Below are 15,848 nucleotides of genomic sequence, written 5' to 3'. Positions count from 1 at the left end.
CTTGTTGCATTTAGTTATCTATCTCTAGTTTTCTTTAATTCCTTAGTCTTTCCTTTGCTTCAGGACCTCAGCACTTTTTTTAAATTAAAGTGTAGTTGCTTTATGACCTTGACACTTTTAAAGATAAGGGTCCAGTTATTTTGCAGAATGTCTCTCAGTTTGTGTTTTTCTGATATTTCCTTGTGATTAGATTTAGGTCATGCATCTTTGGTAGGAATGTCACAGAAGCAGTGCTGTGTCTCTCTCTACATCCTATCAAGTGGTACATGATTTTGGTTGGATTCTTTTCATTGCATCCTGTCAGGTGGTATACAATTTCAGTTTGACCCATTACTGAGAATTTTCACTTCCATCACTTGATTAAAGTGATGTCTACCAGGTTTCATACTGTAAAGTTACTCTTTTTCCTTTTATAATGAGTAAATAATTTGTCTGGAGATGCTTTGAATATATGTACTTCTTCTGTTTTTACTCTTTATCTATTGCTGCATAAGAAAATACCCTAAAACTTAGCTGCTTAGAACAATAAACATTTATTATCACATAGATTCTGAAGATTGCGAATCTAAGAATGTCTTAAAGCTGGGTGGTTCTGGCTCAGGGTCTTTTTTGAGGTTGCAGCCAAGCCGTTGCCGAGGGTTGCAGTACTCTGAAGGCTAGAGGATCTCCTTCCAAGCTCACTCCGTGGTTGTTGGCAGATCTCAGTTCCTTGTGGGTTGCTGGACTTACAGACTCATTTCCTCCCCACGTGGGTTTCTCCCACTCAGAGCTGCCTGAGTGTGCTTAAGACATAGCAGCTGGGTTCCCTCAGAGTGATCTAAGAGAGATAGAGCATCCAAGTGAAAGCCTGTAGTATCTTTTATAACCTAATCTCAGAATCGACAGGCGTACCATCACTTCTGCCATGTTCTGTTGGCCTCACAGATTACCCCTGGTACAGTGTGGGAGGGAAGACTGCACAAAGGTGTGAATACTAGGAGTTCAGCATCGTTGGGAGCCAACCTGGAGTCTGGGTGCCACACTGTTACTCAAAAATTTTAACTTATTCATTTTAAAGTTTATATTTGTATGGACTCATGATTTCCTGTTTTATTCATGTGGGTTATAATAATTTATTATCATTTACTTTAATCCTCAAATTGTCCCCAATTTGCTTTTTTCCCCATCATTTGAAAACTTCTTTAAGTTCTGGCACAAAAAGATGTTTCCTGCATTTTCTTCTACTTTCCCTGCTCTAGCTCTGTAATCATCTATTTTTCCAAGGATCCCTTGGTCTTTTTAGTGGTGAATGGTATTTAGAAACCAAGATCTCGATGCTAGGTATGCTCATTGCTTTTGGAATCTCACTGTTTCCAGACTTTCTCAGTGTAATCAGTGGATGTAGCTAGGGGAATATGTGTATGTATAGATTTACTTTTCTCTCTATATATCAAAAACCATGAGTTCACACCGGTCCCTCTAATTCCAGTCCAGTACCATAGGGTTCACCCCGTATTTTTTCCTTTCAATATTGGTATTCCTTTTCTTACAGTGAAAAACCTGGCTTCTGTTAATGTATTTACTCATTTGATCAATTCCCCTGTGTATAATCAACTTCCCATTGCTGTGGCCCACCTGCATAGATACGATTCTTTGTCCCCCTCTCTCCTAGGGGTGCCCTTCTTAACTCTGTCCTATCTTGGACATCCTGCACTGGGTCACGCCCATTCCCCTGTGGATAGCCTCACTATTTTTAAAAAACAAATTAAAATATAGGACTTGTTTGACATAAATATTTAGATTAAAACCTGTTTAAAATAATAATGCTAGTTGTTACTTAAAACACATATGGAAAAATCAATCTAGTGATTGTGACCACATAGCACTTTTCCCAGTTAGGGAATATGGCATTTTCTATAGCCCATTTTTGGAAAAAACTAAAACCATAATTTTAGTTTAGTGTTATTATTATGAGACAATTTTGATAATTCTAGTAACCTGTATAAACTAGTCTCCATTCTTAGAAGTAGTTGGAAAGAACCATAATTTAAAGTCCCGAAACTTAATCTTTTATTATGAAGTATTTTTATGTCTACAGAAAGTTTTAGATACTGATGTGACCAACACCTAGGTACTTACTATCCAGTTTAAGATTCAGACCTACCTAATTTAGCTTCAGTGTTAAAGTTTAGTCAGGAGCCATGGCTTCTCTTGGTAATTTATGAGCTTGGGATCTTTGCATATATTTAGAAATATTCATGTTTTGATAAGGGTACATTTTTATAAGTAATGGGGAATTACTTGTGAAATCTCCCCTACTTTACCTATTGCATCAAGGCAATACTATATCATCACTGAGTTTAGTAGTAGGCTAGATTCCTGTCCATTGAAAGGTTATTTATACTTTAAGCATTGTGTTTCAGTTTTATTGACTAGAAATAATAAAATCCACTTTGAAGTAATTGAGCTTACCAGGAGTATATCATACATGCTTGTGAGCTCTTTTTAAAATTGTGAATTGCCATGATATTTATATCCATTTCAAGGTTGACTTGAAATCATTTCCCACATATTTAAAACACTGATTAAATTGGTTTAAACAGAAATTTGAATTCCTTTCAAAGAGAAATAGTTATACCATTTATTTTTATCACTACAGGGCAAATCTCTAATGAATAAAAATTTGTTTAACTTACAGTGACAATCCCAAAACATGCTTATGCAGTGTTTTTTTTCAGTATATGTAAGTCTTATTTCAGTTTCTCTATTGTTGAACCTATAACTTGATATGAAAATTAAATTGTATGAGGTCACATGCAACATTAATACAAGGTTAAGAAGATTGTTCAGACTTTGAGGAACAACTTGAAGGTAACAATGTATTGTCATTTGGATCATGAACATGACTTGATCTAATCTGGGAGTGTGAGGTAGGACCACCAGTGTGGCACTCCTTTTACTTTTATAGTCAGTATTTTCATTGTCTTCTGGCTTCTAGTATTGCTGTTAAGTCCAAAACTATTCTGATTCCTGATCCTATATATGTGACCACCTTCCTTTCTGTAAGCTTATAGATTTTCTTTGTCCCCAGTGTTGTGAAATTTCATGATGTTTGGTGGTGTAGGTCAGTTTTCACTTATTTTGCTCAACATTCAGTTGGTCTTTTTGAGTCTTTTTTTTTTAATATTTATTTATTTATTTATTGGCTGCGTCGGGTCTTAGTTGCAGCACGCGGGATCTTTCATTGCGGCACACGGGTTCTTTGTTGCAGCGTGTGGGCTTCTCTCTAGTAGTGGCATGCAGGCTCATTAGTTGTGGCAAGTGGGCTCTCTAGTTGCAGCACGCAGACTCCAGAGCGCGCAGGCTTTGTAGTTGCAGCACATGGGCTCTCTAGTTGTGGCGTGCCAGCTCCAGAGCGCGTTGGCTCTGTAGTTGTGGAACGTGGGCTCTCTAGTTGTGGCGTGCAGGCTCAGTAGTTGCGGTGCACAGGCTTAGTTGCCCCTCGGCATGTGGGATCTTAGTTCCCTGACCAGGAATTGAACTGGCGTCCCCTGCATTGCAAGACCGATTCTTAACCACTGGACCACCAGGGAAGTCCCTGAGTCTATCTATATGGATTTGCTTATTCTGGACATTTCATGTAAATAGAATCATACAATATGTGACCTTTTGTGTCTGGCTTCTTTCGTTTAAGCATAGAGTTTTCAAGGTTTAGCCAAGTTGTATGTATCAGTAGTTAATTCCTTTTTATGGCTGAATAATATTCCATTGTATGAATTTACCACACTTTCTTTTTCCATTCATCAGTTGATGGACATTTGGGTTGTTTTCATTTTTTAACTATTAAGAATGATACTGCTATGAACATTTATTTTAAAATTTTTGTGTGAACATATGTTTTCATTCCTCTTGGATATATACCCCAGAGTGGAATTGCTGGATCATATGGTAAATTTATTTTTAATTTTTTTAATTGTTTCCTTCTAAGAATTTTATAGTTTTAACTCTTACATTTAGGTCTTTGATCTGTTTTTTCCAATTTTTTAATTGTTGTGAGATACATATAAGATTTACCATTTTCACCGTTTTTAAATATACAGTTCATTGGTATTAAGTATATTTGTATTGTTGTACAACCGTTACTACTCCATCTCCAGAACTCTTTGTTTTTCAAAACTGAAAGTCTGTACCCATTAAACAATGACTCCTCATTTCTCCCTAGCCTTTAAGCACCCACCATTGTACTTTCTCTCTCTCTGATTTTGACTGGGTTCCTCATAGAAGTGGAATCATACAGTATTTCTCTTTTTGTGACTGATTTATTTCACTTAGCACAGTGTCCTCAGGGTTCATCTATGTTGTCAGAGTTTCCTTCTTTTTTGAAGGCTATTCACTATTCCATTGTATGTATATACCATATTTGCCTATCCATTCATCTGCTGTTGGACACTTGGGTTGTTTACACATTTTAGCTATTCTGAATAATTCTGCAGTCAGCATTGGTGTATCTTTTCAAGACCCTGATTTCAGTTATTTTGGGTATATACCTAGAAGTGGAATTGCTGGATCATATGGTAATTTTATTTATTTATTTATTTTTATTTAATTAATTAATTAATTTATTGGCTGCGTTGGGTCTTTGTTGCTGCCTGTGGGCTTCTTCTCTCTAGTTGCCATGAGTGGGGGCTACTCTTCATTGCGGTGCACGGGCTTCTCATTGCGGTGGCTTCTCTTGTTGCAGAGCACCAGCTCTAGGCACGTGGGCTTCAGTAGTTTCAGCACGTGGGCTCAGTAGTTGTGGCACGTGGGCTCTAGAGTGCGCGGGCTTCAGTGGTTGTGGCTCGCGGGCTCTAGAACGCAGGCTCAGTAGTTGTGGCGCACGGGCTTAGTTGCTCTGTGGCATGTGGGATCTTCCCAGACCAGGGCTCAAACCCATGTCCCCTGTGTTGGCAGGTGGATTCTTAACCGCTGCGCAACCAGGGAAGTCCCCGGTAGTTTTATTTTTAGTTTTTGAGCAGCTACCATATTGTTTTCCACAGTGGCTACACCATTTTACATTCCCCCTCCCCCACCACCGTGATGCATAAGGGTTCCAACTTCTCCACATCCTCACCAGCATTTACTATTTTCTGTTTTTGTTTTTGGTTTGTTGGTTGGTTGGTTGGTTGTTTTTTTTAATAGTAACCATCCTGATGGAATGAGATAGTGGCCTTTGATCCATTTTTAAGTTAATTTTTGTATATAGTGTAAGGTAGGAGTCTAAGTTCATCTTTTTCATGTGAGTATCCAGTTGTCCTTGCACCATTTGTTGAAAAGACTGTTCTTTCCCACACTGAATTGTTTTGGCAGCTGTGTCAAAAACCAATTGGCCATAGATGTATGGGTTTATTTCTGGACTCTCAATTCTGTTCCATTGACCTATGTCTGTTCTTACGCCAGTACCATACTGTCTTGAATACTGTCGCTTTGTGTTGTTTTGAAATCAGAAAGTGTGAATCCTCCAACTTTGTTCTTTTCCAGGATTGTTTTGGTTTTTTGGATCCCTTGCATTCCCATATGAATTTTAGGTTCTGCTTGTTGTTTCTTTTTTCAAGAAAAAGGCATTTGGAATTTTGATGGAGATTTCGTGGGATCTGTAGATAAATTTGGGGAGTGTCTGGACTAGTCTTCCTATATTTTCTTTTCTTTTATCCACTTTTTGAAAGACTTTATCATTCTCAGAATGTTTGCTTACCTGTTTGTTTTAAGGATTCTGCTCTTGTTTCATAGAAGTAGTAGCTTTTCTTAGCTTTAAGCATATCCATGATAGTTTTTCTTTTGTTTTGACTTTTTCTTCTTCCTTCATGGTCTTTGTCTTCTCCTGCTTCTTTTTTTCTTCACATTATTTTGGTCTTTATCTTTCATGTTGAAGATGAATCATGTTGAAGATGGCCAGTATCCTTCATTGTCAGTTGTTTATCCTTATTTTAGAGTAAAACACTGATTAAAGGGTCTGAGCATGTAGGGGTGAGGTTTGGCAACTCTGGGACTTAATTTATGGTTTGCTGGCAGGGCTGTTTCTCCAGATGAACCACTGGTGTCCATGAATTGTATAGATCTTTATCTTGTGCTGGTCAGTTTTTCTCGAGAAGAATCTTTTAATCTCCTGCCTGGAAGGTACAGGCAAAGCTTCCAGTGTTTTCAGGACCGTTTGGAACAAAGTGTGTGTGTAAACATTCGCTTAACCTTCCTGATTTCCATACGTCATCCATGCCATTGACTGTGCTTAGTGTCCCTCAGTCCTGAGAACTTATGTTGTATCCTTTCTGGAGAACAGACCTCTGGTTTGCGTGGATGCGAAGGACATTCACTGGTGGAATCAAGGAAGTGATCTAGATACCACTTTTAGTTTTAAGTTTTAAAGTTTTATTTTTATTAGTTTTAAGATTTGTACCCATAAACAACATATAATACTGTTTTGGATGTTGTCAAAATTTACATAGACGTCTTAGAAATGTATACATTTTAAATAACATGCATTTTCAATGAATACAAATATGCCAACAATATATTTTAAAATTAATTCCCCCTATAATAGACATTTGTTTCCAAGTTTTTGCTACTACAGATACCAAAGCATCAATATCCCCATACAAATCTCTTGGTGCACATAGGTGAGAGTTTCTCTTAATAGTCAGTAGAATTGTTTGGTTATAGAGTCTGAGGCTTTTTATTTTTGTAAGGTAATGCCAAATTGTGTGGCAAAGTTTTTAGACACCCAACTATAGGATATGAGAGTTTTTAATTACCTTTTTTTCTTTAAAATTTTTCATTGTTATAAATATAACACACTATATAAAAGTACACAAAACAGATGTCTGATAAACTTCAGTGAAATTTTCAAACATATCCAAACATTGAGTATTCTATAACATATCACCATGTGACCCATCACCCATCATTTTGTGTTTATTCTTGATTACCTCTTCCACCCTTACTGGATTATTTTAAACCCAATCCCAAATGTCATATCATTTTATCTGTAAATAATTCAGAATGTATTACTGAGAGATAATGCAGTGGTTCTCAATGGGGGTGGTTTTGCCCACCAGGTGATGTTTGGCATTGTAAACATTGTTAATTGTCACAGCTGGGAGGCTACTGGCTGCTACTGGCATCTAATAGATAGAGGCCAGGGAGCTACTGAACATCCTACGATGCAAAGGACAGCCCCCCACAGCAAAGAATTATCCTGCCCCAAATGTCAGTCGTTTCCCAGATTGAGAAACCCTGAGATAAGGAAGTCTGAGGTACTTTCAATGGTTCTTCTGGAACACATGCTATTGTATTACACCAAAATTTATATTTCTAGGAATTGTAACTCTGAAAGAACAAGCACTTGAAAAGTCATAAAATACAAAACCCCTGTGGATCTTACTATCTTTATGTAGCTGATAAAAGTATCAGACATTTACATATGTTTTATTTTTATTATTTTTTAAATTTTATTTTATTTATTTATTTTTGGCTGTGTTGGGTCTTTGTAGCTGTGCGTGGGCTTCCTCTAGTTGTGGTGAGTGGGGGCTACTCTTCGTTGCCGTGCGCAGGCTTCTCATTGCAGTGGCCTCTCTTGTTGCGGAGCATGGGCTCTAGGCGCATGGGCTTCAGTAGTTGTGGCACGTGGGCTCAGTAGTTGTGGCTCGCGGGCTCTAGAGCACAGACTCAGTAGTTGTGGCGCATGGGCTTCATTGCTCCGCGGCTTGTGGGATCTTTCTGGACCAGGGCTTGAACCCGTGTCCCCTGCATTGGCAGGCGGATTCTTAACCACTGCACCACCAGGGAAGTCCCTATGCGTTTTTTAAATAGTTCGTGATTTTCTCCTAGATCAATATGTAACATTTAAAAATGGCTGCTCTCTTTAAATTTAGCTAAGATGGGTAGCTGATTATTTACCTTATTATTGAGGTGTTAGGTAAATATTTATACCTGCTAAGATTAAATATTATTTGGTGTTATAAAGGACCTTGGGCAAAATGCTGGGATGCCAAATCTGAAGGGATATGGATCACTTGAAATAAACTACTTTTATCATGACTTTACCCCTTGACAGTATTTTATAATATTAAAAATATTTCTCTTGGGCCAGTAGCTTTCAGTAGCAGGGTAGTTTGGGGGGGGAGGTTGTGTGTGTGTGTGTTTGTTTGTTTGTTTTAGTATTTAGCAAAATTAGAAATTTGGTATTGTTTTGCTGAGAAACTGGTATGGTGATAATTGTTGGAAGGATCTATTATTGAGCCTATTATCTTTAGAGACTACATAGGGGTATTTATCAGTCAGCTTTGCTGTATAACAAATGACTCCAAAACTTAAAACAACAGTGATTTATTATTTCTCAGGATTCTGGATTGACTTGGCGGTTTTGTTTCATGTGTTATCAGCCAGGGTTATCCCTGTGGCTGTGTTCAGCTGGCATCAGCGTTAGAAGATCCAAGAAGACCTCTCTCACGTGTCTGGGGCCTTGTTGCTGACTATTGGCTGGAATGTGCTCCACTGCCCTCCAAATGGCCTTTCCAGCAAGATAGCCTGGACCTCCTATGTGGTGGCTTAGAGCTATGAAAGAGCAGGAAGAAAAGCTGTCAAGCCTCTTAAACACTAGACTTGTAACTGACATGGTGTCATGTTTATTTAATTTTTTTTGGTCAAGCAAGATCCAGGCCAGCTGGGATTCAAGGGGAAGGGAAGTAGACTACTTCTTGATAAGAGGAGTGGTATGTTCTTACAGGGAGGGGAGAAATTGTTGGCATCCATCTTTGGAGATTACTTACTGCAGGGGAAGTTGTAGTAAGTTTTGTCTTAGTACTAACATACTTCTTGGATAAGGTCACCTGTTGTTAAAAATTTAATTCTGTAGTAGAATTTTGCTTCTTTGGATTCATTAAAAACAGTTCTAAATGGTTGGGTAATATTAAGTTAACATTTTTTCCAAATGTTAATTCAAAGAAATTTTTTATGAAGATTTGTTTGGCTAGTCAACAGGAGGAGGGAAGAAGGGAAGAGTAGAGGGTAAGGGAAAGGCTTGTTGGATGTGAAATCTAAAAATGTGATTGTTTTGAGGAGAAGTATAACCATTTACTTGGAGCCTTGCCTTTTCCTGTCAAAATAAACTTCATAAGCTGCTTTGTTTATTTTTTTCTTTTTTACCCCCAAATTTATTGAGATATAATTGACACATAACATTGTGTAAGTTTGTTACACAGTGTGGATTTGACACTTACATATTGCAAAATGTTTACCACCATAGTGTCAGGTAACACCTCCATCATGTCCCATAATTATTTTATTTTATTTTATTTTTTATTTATTTTTTGGCTGCATCAGGTCTTAGTTGTGGCATGTGAGATCTTCATTGAGGCACGCAGGATCTTTCATTGTGGCGTGTGGGCTTCTCTCTAGTTATGGCGTGTGGGGTTTTTTTCTCTCTCTAGTTGTGGCACACAGGGTCCAGAGCGTGTGGGCTCTAATTTGCAGCACGCAGGCTCGCTAGTTGAGGCGCATGAGCTCAGTAGTTGTGGCAAGCCGGCTTAGTTGCCCCGCGGCATGTGGGATCTTAGTTCCTTGACCAGGGATCGAACCCGCATCCCCTGCGTTGTAAGGCGGATTCTTTACCACTGGACCACCAGGGAAGTCCCTATGTCCCATAATTATTATTTCTTTTTTTGTGGTGGCAACATTTTAAGATCTCTCTTAGCAAGTTTTAAGTATATAATACCGTATTATTAACTATAATTACCATGTTGTACATTAGATCCCCAGAACTTCTTTATCAAATAACTGGAAGTTCATACTCTTTGGCCAACATCTCCCCATTTCCACCATCTCCCCCCCACCCACAAGCTGCTTTGTTTAGCTTAGTGCTGGAGACTAAGGAAAAGGAATTAAAAAGATAGGATGTAAGTGTTCTAAAAATCCATATATGTCCTGGGCTTAAACTATTTCTTTCTCATAGCATTAAAATGTAATCACTAGGCTCTTTTGAGTTTTTACTTGGTATTCTTTAAGTTTTTCCTATAATATAAGATTTAAAAGTATAAAGAGGGGCTTCCCTGGTGGCACAGTGGTTGAGAGTCTGCCTGGTAATGCAGGGGACACGGGTTCGAGCTCTGGTCTGGGAGGATCCCACATGCCGCGGAGCAACTAGGCCCGTGAGCCACAACTACTGAGCCTGCGCGTCTGGAGCCTGTGCCCCGCAACAAGAGAGGCCACGATAGTGAGAGGCCCGCACACCGCGATGAAGAGTGGCCCCCGCTTGCCACAACTAGAGAAAGCCCTCGCACAGAAATGAAGACCCAACACAGCCAAAAATTAATTAATTAATTAATTAATTTAAAAAAAAAAGAAAAGAAAACTTAAAAAAAAAAAAAGTCTAAAGACCGCGGAGGTGGCTGCCTTCTTGGTTGCCTGTCTATTCTGGAAAGTGTTGGATAAAATTGAGTCATGGGAAGGAATAATTTTGTATTACCAGCCTTGTTCTTCCCGAGACACATAACTCATGATCTTGATAACTAACACACATGAGGCCGACTAGGCTGGGGATTTTTTTTTTTACTTGATTCATAATGTTTTCATACTTTTCCTATTGCCATACCAAAGAACAGCTTCTGCCTGCCATCTCTTCTTTGTTAATCTCAAAAGTGCTCTCAGAATCCTCAAGTAGCACCACTGTAATGATTATATGGGTTAAACATTCCCTGTAGGTTCATTGGTCAGATCTGCCATATCAAAAACTGCTTACGAGAACTATGCTTTGTTCTTAATATCAGGAATATAAAATGTTTTTGAAACAGGTAACAGTACCAAACGTTTCTCCAGCCTGACTACAGACTTGAAATTTCTGTTTGGCCCTTCCCCAACCTTTGCTGCAGACAAAATGGAAATCCTTTTAGGCTGTGAACTTCATCATAGCAAAACAGAAACTGTTCATTTGTCTTATTGTCATGGTGCTGTAATATATTCCCCCAAGACAGTAGTAAATGTTTCTGTTACTGTGTAGAAGATACTTGATTAAATGGCATCTCAAGTGATTTTAGTGTGGACAGAGAGCTCCTATCTCTAGGCTTACATAAAATGTACCTTTGAAAAGACATTTCTTCAGACGTACCTATTCACACTTTTGTTAATACTGTTTAGTGTCTTGTTTTGGAGGTTGGACTGTTCCAGGGAGATGCAAAAATCTGTTGGTGTTTGAATAGTTGTTCTAAGATGTAATCCCAGGCTTAAGAATTGGTTCTGTGTGTGTGGTTTTTTTTTTAAACTTGAATTGTGTTTTCTATGCTTTGATTCATCACATGAGACAGTTTTGCAAGTATGTAGCAAGTCTTTTAGCATAATAAAATTTAACAGCTTGCTTGATGATTGGTCACCTGTCTTATAGAGATTGTCAGTATATAGGAAGACTGATTTAACTGTGGGTAGATTCATCATCTTGAGCTCCTTAGGTTAGTGTTGGAGAACTTGTGAAACAGAAACTGACTGTGCTTTAGAAGAGTGAAGAGTAAAGTCCGTGAGAAGTGTTATTTTTAAATTTCAAGGATTTACAGTTATAGGTGAATAGTTTTTATATATTTCAAAACATCAGAGTACTAGAACTTAACCATATGCTACTTACTAAAAATAGTGCATGTGAGTTATTTGGGAGGGGGGGAGCACATAGTTTACAGGGTAAAATGAGAAAAGGGATGTCTTTTTTACCTCTTTTTAAGGTCTTCATTGTCCTGCCACTTTAAGTAGCCCAGAAGCACACCAAGATAATGATATCACCGTTTGTTTATATCCCCATTTTCTCAAGCTTGGGACTATGGTACATGGTGATTAGGGCTATAGAAGAGTTCTTTAGGTTTCTAGTTTGGTATGTAGTTGTTAACTGAGGTGGAATTGGCTGGTGTAGATCCTGGTTATTCAAATGCCAGGAAGGGAGCTCTTTTCTTAGCATTCCAGTATTTTCTTTGGAGCTTAGTGAGTGCTGGAATCTTTTGGCATAGATGCTCCACCATCTATCTATTAGCACATAGACTCTTACCATCTACCTGGCTATGTGCCACACTTGTTTTGGAAACAGTATTGAAGAGCACTGACCACTGCTTCAGTAACTAAAAGGAGAGGTAATTTCAGATCCTGACAGAGACCCTGCATGGAGTCTAACCTGTCCTGACAACTTAGCTACCAGTGATCATCAGTTCCAGAAGCAAGAAACAGCTATTTGCCTGTTCTGCTTTTGGTACCATGTGTACCATGCTAATATTTTTGTCCCCTTACTTTCTACAGAAGTAGTCTTCTGGAAGAATTGTGATTTTCCTATCTTAACTCTGTCATTTACTCAACTATCTTCTACTTTGGCCTGACTGCTAAAATTTTAAACTTGTTCCTTGTTAGGTATATGATCCCGTGGCTGCAATATCAGTATATTACTGCCTTTCCAAGTGCCTTACTTCATTGAATCTAAGACGCTATTGGTTGAAAGACATACTACTAAGAAAGAAAAGGTATTGCCAGTTAAGCTGACATACCATTGATTGTAGTATGCAGTTTGATTTCAAGTATATTAAAAAAAAAAATCTTACAATTAATGAAAGATGGTATTATCTTTCTCTACGTACTTAAAATTACTGTGTGTAATTGTAACAGTCTGTTCTTCAACAGATATTTACTGGGACTCCCCCTGGACCAGGGACTGTGCTGGAGGTCAGGTCCCTATTTGTCATTGGGTCGAGAGACATTAATAATCACACATATAATATAAACCATCCTGAGTTGCTAAGGCAACTTGCACTTTTCCATCGTAGTATTTAACAGGAAATGGAATGGAAATAGGGGAGAAGGGCTTCTAGGAGACCTGTCTCTAAGCACAACATTTACGTGAAGACTAAAGGTGCATGGAGTTGGGGTGGGGCATGCAGAGTATTCTGGGCAAACTGTTCCCAGAGTCTTGGACTAGTTAAATTAAAAATTTAACTTTTAAAAATTAAAATTAAAAGCTAATTGATTAAGAAAAGTTTTGAAATGAGTAAATGGTAGTTCATATAGGTAAAATGAGGTGTAGGAAAGGTTCTTGATCTTCAATAATGAACAAAGAATATTGTCTTTAATTATAACAGAACGTTTCCACCTAAGTGGTTGCTGCTGAAGTGCTCAAAAAAACGAACTCCTTGTTATCTGGTGTTATCCAGTCTCACTCAAAAACACCTATTCCATTCATGTTCAGTAATTAAATCTTAATATACTGTTTGTCACTATAGACTTTCTCTTTCCTGACACTATAGGTGATTAGGCTGAATTGGACTGGACTTCCCCTTGCAAGTTGTTTATGTGCTTTTGTTTATCATCTCATTTGCAAGTGTTTGAGCACCAATTCTGCTTGATACCTACTGTGCTACGCATGCTAGGCATTCATTCATCCACCCATTTAGACATTAGAGTGTCTCTTGTGTTCCAATCTAGGAAATGCAGTAAAGAATATGATATACCTTGTCTCTAACTGAAGGGATTTAGAATTAAGCATTCAAGGGGTAGATGCAAGGGTACACAGAAGTTTGGTAGTTGTGGATAAAATATTGATTGCAAGATATTACTATACCATACCATATATGATACTAGATTTGTATAGTATAGTTAATAAACAATAAGCCGCTTGGAGAAAGAAGGAAGTCCCTGGGGAATAAAAAAGATTTTTTTTTTTTTTAATCCTAAAACTGTGTGAACGGTAATTTTTTTTTTTTATTTTAAACATCTTTATTGGAGTATAATTGCTTTACGATGGTGTGTTAGCAGTAATCTTTTTAATTGGAAGTGTTTAGTGTTGATGTGTTTTTTTAATTTTTTTTATTTTATTTTATTTTTAATATACAGTTTTGCCATTTATCTAAGGACTAAGATACCATTCTCTCCATTTTGTACGTAAACACCTTTCTTTTTTTTTTTAAAGCCTTTAAAATATTTATTTATTTATTTATTTATTTATTTTTGGCTGTGTTGGGTCTTCGTTGCTGCCCGCGGGCCCCCTCCTGCTGCGGCAAGCGAGGGCCACGCCTCATCGCAGTGCGCGGGCCTCCCACCGCCACGGCCCCTCCCGCTGTGAAGCACAAGCTCCAGGCGCGCAGGCTCAGTAGTTGTGGCCCACGGGCCCAGCCGCTGCGCGGCGTGTGGGATCCCCCAGACCAGGGCCCGAACCCGTGTCCCCCGCATCGGCAGGTGGACCCTCAACCACTGCGCCACCAGGGAAGCCCCTGTTGATGTGTTTTAAAACCATAACTGTGCTATTGTGAAGATAGATAGCAGTGAACTGGGGTCTAGCCTTTTTAAGACATTTTTTTTAATAGATCTTTATTGGAGTATAATTGCTTCACAATACTGTGTTATTTTCTGTTGCACAACAAAGCGAATCAGCCATATGGATACACATGTCCCCATATCCCCTCCCTCTTGAGCCTCCCTCCAATCCTCCCTATCCTTCCCCTCTAGGTCATCGCAAAGCACCGAACTGATCTCCCTGTGCCATGCTGCTGCTTCCCACCAGCCAACATTTTATATTCGGTAGTGTATATATGTTGATGCTACTCTCACTTCGCCCCAGCTTTGCCCTCCCACCCCATGTCATCAAGTCCATTCTCTATGTCTGCCTCTTTATTCCTGCCCTGCAACTAGGTTCATCAGTACCTTTTTTTTTTTTTTTTTTTTTTTTTTTTAGATTCCATATATATATGCATTAGCATGCAGTATTTGTTTTTCTCTTTCTGACTTACTTCACTCTGTATGACAGACTCTAGGTCCATCCACCTCACTACAAATAACTCAATTTCGTTTCTTTTTATGGCTGAGTAATACTCCATTGTATATATGTGCCACATCTTCTTTATCCATTCATCTGTCGATGGACACTTAGGTTGCTTCTATGTCCTGGCTATTGTAAAGAGAGCTGCAGTGAACATTGTGGTACATGACTCTTTTTGAATTATGGTTTTCTCAGGGTGTATACCCAGCAGTGGGATTGCTGGGTCATATGGTAGTTCTATTTTTAGTTTTTTAAGGAACCTCCATACTGTTTTCCATAGTGGTTGTATCAATTTACATTCCCACCAACAGTGTAGGAGGGTTCCCATTTCACCACACCCTTTCCAGCATTTATTGTTTCTAGCTTTTTTGATAATGGCCATTCTGACCAGCATGAGGTGATACCTCATTGTAGTTTTGATTTGCATTTCTCTAATAATTAGTGATGTTGAGCATCTTTTCATGTGCCTCTTGGCCATCTGTATGTCTTCCATGGTGAAATGTCTATTTAGGTCTTCTGCCCATTTTTTTTTTTTTTTTTTTAAATATTTATTTATTTATTTATTTTGGGCTGCGTTGGGTCTTCGTTGCTGTGCACAGGCTTTTTCTAGTTGTGGTGAGCGGGGGCTACTCTTCGTTGCGGTGCGCAGGCTTCTCATTGCAGTGGCTTCTCTTGTTGTGGAGCATGGGCTCTAGGTGCGTGGGCTTCAGTAGTTGTGGCACTCAGGCTCAGTAGTTGTGGCGCACGGGCTTAGTTGCTCCACGGCATGTGGAATCTTCCCGGACCAGGGCTCGAACCTGTGTCCCCTGCATTGGCAGGCGGATTCTTAACCACTGTGCCACCAGGGAAGTCCCTGCCCATTTTTTAACTGGGTTGTTTTTTTTTTGATATTGAGTTCCATGAGCTGTTTGTATATTTTGGAGATTAATCCTTTGTCTCTTTCATTTGCAAATATTTTCTCCCATTCTGAGGGTTGTCTTTTTGTCTTATTTATGGTTTCCTTTGTTGTGCAAAAGCTTTTAAGTTTAATTAAGTCCCGTTTATTTTTGTTTTTATTTGTTACTCT

The 15,848-nt window shown here is 38.6% G+C and overlaps 1 protein-coding gene across 2 annotated transcripts in view; it reads left to right on the top strand.

Moving 5' to 3' along the window:
• Positions 1-15,848, top strand: part of UBE2D2 (ubiquitin conjugating enzyme E2 D2) — a 63,797-nt gene that overhangs the window by 9,619 nt on the left and 38,330 nt on the right. The gene's annotated exons all lie outside the window — the stretch shown is intronic.

This window comes from Balaenoptera physalus (assembly GCF_965194825.1).
Source record: "Balaenoptera physalus genome assembly, chromosome: 3".
In the NCBI taxonomy this organism is placed as follows: Eukaryota; Metazoa; Chordata; class Mammalia; order Artiodactyla; family Balaenopteridae; genus Balaenoptera; species Balaenoptera physalus.
Note: the sequence above shows the minus strand (reverse complement) of the source record. Positions and strands in the feature narration are given on the sequence as shown.